This window comes from Pezoporus wallicus, unplaced genomic scaffold, assembly GCF_028554395.1.
Source record: "Pezoporus wallicus isolate ANWC-B61680 ecotype Strahan unplaced genomic scaffold, APGP_CSIRO_Pwel_v1 contig_13381, whole genome shotgun sequence".
Taxonomy (NCBI): domain Eukaryota; kingdom Metazoa; phylum Chordata; class Aves; order Psittaciformes; family Psittacidae; genus Pezoporus; species Pezoporus wallicus.
In genome coordinates, this window is record NW_026637893.1 from 60,001 (window position 1) to 67,504 (window position 7,504).

Here is a 7,504-nt window from a genome sequence, read left to right on the forward strand (position 1 = left end):
ATACACACACATATAGATAAACACACACATACACACACATACACACACACCCCCATATAGAGATACACACATGTACAGGGGGTTGTTGCTGATGCCACTGCATGCAAGCACTTTGGATTTGCCACCTAGCTCCAATTGATTAGCATTCCCTCGGCTTAGCATCATTTTAAACCTGAAGCACCAGCTAATTCCCTGGGTCAAGGCCAGAGGAAGCAGATACAGCTCTGAGACCCTGCCCAGGGTGTGAAGCCTCAACCCGAGGCACCCACACTGTGATGAGTGGAGCTGGGTGAAGCTCAGCTCCCAGCTGGGTGGGATCCAGTCCCAGCCCTTCCCAAGCCCCAGCATCCCCAGCGGGATGGAAACCAGCAACAGACGGGTCTTGGTTTGGAGGTGCTGCCTTTGGAAAGCTGCTCTGGGTTTATCTTCACCTGACCTGAACAAATCCAAGGGCAGAAAACCCTTACAGCAAAGGTGCTACACGCTTGGTTGAGTGACGTGCGAGATCCAGCATGGTGCAAAGCTGAGCTGTGCTCTGGGTGTAACCACCCACAGGGCTTAACCTCCCAGCGGGGTTAATGCCTACGTTAATGCACCATCCCCATAACGCAGGTTAAGGAAAGGCAGAAGCTAATCACCCTGTGCAGGGAGCGGGATGAGTCCCCTGCAGCATCCTCAGCATCCTCAATTGGTTTCCATAGCAACAGGTTCGGTCCCAAATTGGCCGAGGGTGCTGGGAAGGCAGGGGCGAGCTCAAAGGACACCCAGCACAGCAAAACAAGGGGGATAGTAGCAGAATCTCACTTTGCACCTTGGTGCAATGGAAGAGGGTATGAGGGGAGGCTGAGGCCAGGCTGATGGGGCTGTGACCCCCCAGGCCAGCCCCATCAAGGAGCCTGGGGAGCGGCCTCCATCCCTTAGCCCCTGAAAGTGAATACACTCAGCACAGATCCCCATCTCCTATTTGGGGTGTATGTGCCTGTGTCTGGTGTATCCCAGTTTAACCTGTGTGCCAGGAGCAAACAGCTACAAGACCCCAGAGCATCCATCTTACAGCTCTGAGCACCAGGACTGAATGCAGGGAGGGTGCAGGCAGGAGGGAGAGCCCAGGTGGGTGCATAGATGCTCCTGTGCACACAGATGCTGCAGACCCCCGCAGCCACCCACCCCTGTGGCCGTGCCCAACGCCTGCAGCACTGTTACACAAGGCTCCCGGCGCTTGCATAAGCCACACGCAGCATGTGCAGCCCCAGGAAGAGAGGAGAAATGAGCAGGGATCACATCCAAAGCTGTGCTGTGGGGTGGGACCCATGGCCTGAGCCTGTCTCCTGCTGGGGACATGGTGCTGCTGGAGCCATCCCTAACGTGGTGGGGTGACCCCTGGCTGCAGGACCGACCCCATCCCTTCACTGTCCTTGATGGAGAGACCCAGAAAAGGGGAACTTGACCCCAGGAGAAAGGTGGCCAAGTCCCCAAAGCCAGCAGCAGCTCACACCGACCCTGCAGCATCCAGCACTCGCTTGCATTCACTTAACAGCCCTGGGATGGATTGGGATGGGATGGGATGGGATGGGATGGGATGGGATGGGATGGGATGGGATGGGATGGGATGGGATGGGATGGGATGCTGCGAGGGCTGGAGCAGCTCTGCTCTGGAGCCAGGCTGAGAGAGCTGGGCTGGGGCAGCCTGGAGAAGAGAAGGCTCCTGAAGGGGAGACCTGAGAGCAGCTCCAGTGCCTAAAGGGGCTGCAGGAAACCTGGAGAGGGGCTTGGGACAAGGGATGTAGGGACAGGCCAAGGGGAATGGCTTTAACCTGCCAGAGGGGAGACTGAGATGAGCTCTTAGGCAGAAGCTCTTCCCTGTGAGGGTGCTGAGGCGCTGGCACAGGGTGCCCAGAGAAGCTGTGGCTGCCCCATCCCTGGCAGTGTTCAAGGCCAGGTTGGACACAGGGGCTTGGAGCAAGCTGCTCCAGTGGAAGGGGTCCCTGCCCGTGGCAGTGGCTGGAGCTGGAGGAGCTTTAAGGTCCCTTCCAACCCAAACCAGGCTGGGATGAGCGGGGGTATCCTCAGGGGAAGACCATTTTCTGAAGCCTTTGAACCAAGCAGGACAGGAGCCACTTTGCAGGGCTTGGGCAGGCTGGGACCAGCGCCATTTGCTCCCTCTGTGGAGGAGCAAATATCAGCCTTCAGCTCCAGTCCTCACTCCAGAAGGAACCAGCTCCACCATTAGACAAGCACCACATCAGCAAACAGGGATGCATTTGGCCACCCTCAAAATCCATTGCTTCTACCCTTCACAGTGCTTTGGCATTGACTCCTCTCCCTGCCTTGCACCAGCACATGGCAAGAGAGGGCTGCAAGGATCCACAGCCCCAAGCAGAGCACCTTCTCCAAGGGGTTTACACCCGACAGCCAGCTCATCCCACCTTCCGGGGTGGTTTTACCCTGACACCTTCCCACCCCAAACCCACCTCACCTCACCATGCTGCTCACATCCCTCTCTTTGCTGCCTCGTGCACAGGAAGGGTTAACAGCAAAGCCCTAATTCCATGCGCAGGGCAGGAGGGGAGGCTCACAGACCTCTCACTCTTGAGCATCTCCAATGTGTGCTCAGGAGGTTCAGTGCTGAAATGCAAGTAAAGCAGCCTCCTGGGGGGCTGCACAGGGAGGGGACAAGCACTCGCAGGACTCCTGCTCATGGCTGCATCTCATCCCAGCACAAACTGCGCCAGCAAAGGTGACTTTAGAGGTGCTTGGGCAGGGATGCCAGCTCCTCAAACCAGTTTCCATCGTCTGTCCTCGTGTAGGCTGGGGAATGGCACCATAGGGACAGCAGAGCTCTGGGACAAGGGCAACCACCACTCACTGGCAGGGTCAGGCTCCCCAGAGCCTTACACGTGCCCTATCCATCCTCTGAGGCCCTTTCAGAGCTCCTCTTGGGTCTTATGTTACCTTTAGGATAAATAAATCACAGAAACCCATTGCGGCTGTGCTGGGTGTGAAAAAACAACCCAAAAAGGGTCCAAACCCAGCTTCTTAAAGAGCTCTCAGCCCCAAAGTGAGCACTGGGCAGGCTGCTTGCACCTAAAGCACATCATTAGGGTGATGCCCAGCAAAGTGTATGTGTGGGGCTGCCCTAAAGCCCCACTGAAGCCTCTGTTTTGATGTCAGGAGGCTCAGGGTGAAGCCGAGCGGAGGGAGGTGGTGAAGGCAGCTATTTCTGCACCATGTCAGCACCCACTGACAGCAGCCGTGGCAAAGCTACAGGCGTATTTTTATCCATGAAATCCATGTGTGTGTCTCTGTCTCCACGTTAGCGGGGTTGGAGGAGAGGAGCTCGCTGAGCTGGAGCTTGGGAGCTTGGGGTCAAAGCGAGCTGCAGCAATAGGAGCTCCTGGGGCTCCTCATTTCCCCTTCTCCCATAGGTAGGAACCTCTGGAAATCCTTTCTTTCCTTGGGCTCACCCTTTTCTCCCTCTGCTTCAGGGGCTTGGGGATAGAGCAGGGCCAACACACCCGATTGTGTAACTTTTCTGCTCAGAAAGCTTCTTAAACAGCCACATATTTCTATTGGATTTCCCTTGCCCTTCTCTGCTGATTACTGAAGTATTTATATATAAATAGAAGCTGTCTTTCCCATAAGCTGCTTGTTTCTTCCTAATTAACTCGGGCTGCTCTCATCGGGATGCTCAGCCCCTGGGGTTTGGGGGTGTCGGGACCCAGTGGTGCTCAGTGAACCCAAATCCGCCCCATTTCAGCTGTTGGGCTGGTTCTGAGGATGTGAAACCCTCCCAGAACCAGAGGCTTGGAAATGGAAGCCCTTTTCCCAACTTGATGTGCTCAGGATCTGCCCCAGCATCCCCCCCATCCACCCGCGTTCATGGGAGCACAAACACGACTCCTTCACCGCACCTTCCCCTGTCCTCACAAAGCTTTCCCCTAATTCATGAGACGTCTCGATTTGCTAATTATTTTAATCATTATTACTCATCTTTCCCCTTCTTCCCCCCCCCCTTTCAAAACTTGGTCCTGGGCCTGTCAATCACTTTAATAGCTGTTTACAACCTATCATCAAGTCTTGCATAACATCCACATGACTTCGCTCAGATGCCTCCGACACCCAAAAGCTGCCCCTGAGCTCTATTTTGGGAGCGATGAAGCCTACGGCACCAACCGGCTGCATCCCCCACTGATGTGCCTGGGCCCCGAGATGGGGAAAATCAAAGGGAAAACCATCCCCAAAGCAAAACAATTCCATAGTTAAGATAAAACAACCCCCACGCCGCTCCCTGGGCCACATCTTGGGGGTGAGAACTTGTCTGGGTGCCTGCTGACCCCCTCCCCAGCATCACACCTCACATCGACTTGGAGAGATGCAGAGCAAAAAGCATCCGGAGCATCCCTGGACCACTCTAAGGATGCTCGTGGGGCGCTGCGGCTGCAGTGTGGCCTCTGCCCCTCCACTCCCCTTGGCAGCAATGGGGGGAGCACACACACAAAGCACAGCAGAAGCTGTTGAAAAGCTCCTTTTCCATCAAAGTTCTCGCTGTCGGCGGCGGGCGGACGGGGGCCGAGCCGCAATCTGTGCTTGAGTGGTGCCGACACGTTGCCAGCCCTTTTCAGCAGGCGATGGCTGGGCTGTGGGGCGGAGGGGGGGGACACGACGGCTCTTTTTTAAGCTCTCCCATCCTCCCCCTCTTCTGCAGGTTTCATAACCCTTCAAAGCGAGGAAAAGCTCCTTCGGCTGCAGCCTAATGAGCCCCTGCGGGTGTTTGGCAGCAGAACGTGGCTGGTGGCAGGGCAGAGGGGTCTCTGCGAGGTCCCACCAGCCACCATAACACCCCCAGCACCCACACTGGGTGCAGTTCTGCATCAGGGCTGCCCCAATTTGGTTGTTTCTCTCCCCAGAAACCACCCCCCCCCCCGCCTGGGTATCGATCTCGGGCTGATGCTGCCCGGGGCTCGAAGCCTCCCCCTCCTCGTGCAGACACTGTGTGCAAATATTTATGTACACAGAGTAAAGGGGCTCATTTATTAAGCTGTATCCAAACTAATTTCTCTTAATAAGGCACTTGCAGTCACCCCGGCAACAGCATCGGAGCTCCCTGCCTTAAGATGATGACTTAAGGGGGTGAAAATCCCCTTGGATGCAAAGGGGAATGCTGATGGGATCTTCTAGAGATGCTGTGGCTGGAGACACCCGTCCCTGCTCCTGGGGAGACCTAGTCTGTCTCAAGAGAAGGTGGCAGTTCCCAGCCTATCCTATCAGCTAGTTCTGCTCCCATTACTGGTCTAATTAGCCAACCACAGGCCAACTAATGAATCAAGAGATGGAAACTGCTGGTCTTTCTGCTCTGGTCCGAAGGGGGTAAATTGGGCCATAACTACTTTTTCCTTTTATAGAAAAATAGATATGTATATATATATACGTAGGTCACCAAAAGCAGGAGGGCTTTGGAGTGGGTCCTTGCTCACCAGCAGTAAAGTAAGGGGTGACATAGCTCCTACCTCCTGCTTTGGGATGGAAAACACAATGGCTGCTTTATCATAGAATCCCAGAGTGGTTTGTGTTGAAGGGACCTTAAAGCTCATCCAGCTCCAACCCCTGCCACGGGCAGGGACCCCTTCCACTGGAGCAGCTTGCTCCAAGCCCCTGTGTCCAACCTGGCCTTGAACACTGCCAGGGATGGGGCAGCCACAGCTTCTCTGGGCACCCTGTGCCAGCGCCTCAGCACCCTCAGGTAAGGAAAATACTCTCAGAACCTGAAGGCAACATCTTCCTCTCTGAAATCCAGCCCTTAACTCATGCACTAACTCAGAATGGGGGGCTCTGGGGGGAACCACGCAATGCTCCAGCAAGCTGGGGTGCTCCAATGGAAGAGGGGACCCCAGGAAGCCCACCCCACAACAAAGGACTCACACTGGGCAGTGAAGCAGCTGTGATTTACTGGGACAGCAACAACACTTCTGAGCAACAACAGAGAACACGACCCTGGAGAGGGGACCCCGAGAGCAGGGACCAGAGGGATGCTCATGGTCCTGGGTACCACTTGCCCTCCACAGACAAACAGACACGAAACATAAACCTGTTGAAGCACCACGAGGCTGCTACATGCCAAGGGAGGGAGTGAAAGGCAACAGGTTTCTGACAGGCTCCATGGGCATTGCAGCCACGGTGTGCGATTCCCTCCATAGGCACTTGATCCGTGGAGCTGCCGCTGGATGGATCCTGCGGGGAAGCCTGTCCTGGGGCCACCAGGCAGGGTGCAATCCTGCTGGGGCTGGGCACTGAGCTCCAGCTGGCACAGAGAGAGAACTGGGAGGTGAGGGCACCAGCTCCTTGTGTCCCGGGCAGCAGGTTTGAGGAGATTCCCTTCATGTCCCAGCGTGGACCACCTGGAGCATCCTCTGCTGCTGAGCCAGCCCCAGCACTGGGCAGAGACAGCGTGGACAGCACAGCTTGGGGCTGGAGAAACAAGAGCTCCAGTGAGAGCAGCGTCAGGCTCCAAAAGGGGCTCACCCATTTCATCCCCTTTTCCTTCCCTGCAAGCCAAGGGGATGGAGGAAGGGCTGCACCAATGCCATGTTCTTGCTCCTAAATCCAGAACAAGGGATCTGTTGACTTCACAGTGGGGTGGACGCTCATCCCAATGGCTCCAGATTAACAGAGAACTGGGCAGCTCCTGGGAGTCTTTTGGGAGAAGCAAGGGATCAGAAACCAGCTCACAGTAACTGCAGGAGGGCTGAGATGCTCATGCCCTGGGAATTAACCCTGCTCACGGTGGGCAGGGAGCTGAGGAAAGGCAGAAAACAAGAGGTAAGTTTTGCTCGAGACCTCAAATACTCCTCATCTCCACCAGCTCTGCTCAGAAAAAAAACACACATTTGGTGCAAAGCATCTTCCTGCTCACGGTGCTTTGCTGGGGAATGAGGGGATGCATTTCCTCCATGGGAAGGTTTCTCTAAGGAGGAGACAGCCTTCCCCATAGCCCCTCATTTCCTCAGTTTCCCCACTCTCTGCAGCTGGTTTTCAGCTCTTCCACTCCCCTTCTCACCTGTTCCTCCTCAGCAGTGGGCCCCAAACCCTTGTGCCTGTGAATTGACTGCATTTCCTTTGAGGTTTCCAAGCCTCCAGCCAAAACTAGTCCAAATCCAACCAGAACTGGGGCCTTTCCCAGCAGAAAACTGAAGCTACCCCAAAACCTGGAGCCTCTGTTTCCCCCTGGGAACACCACTGACTCATAACAAGTGAGCTTCTGGTTGAGAACTGCCCACTCTCAGCTTCTGCTCCCTGCCTCCTCCTCCTTTTCCATCAGCTTCTGGATGCCCTCAGTCAACGATGGTGAATAACAAAGCTGCAGTTTGCATCCAGCCACCTCCAACCGGCCTGGCTTGGTGCTGGGCTCAAGGCAAGGCAGCATCCTCCCGGCCAGGACAGCAGGGATGCTCTTTGCTCAGTGCCAGCCCGGATTCCCTTTGGTCCATGAGACGAGCCCTTGTCTCCC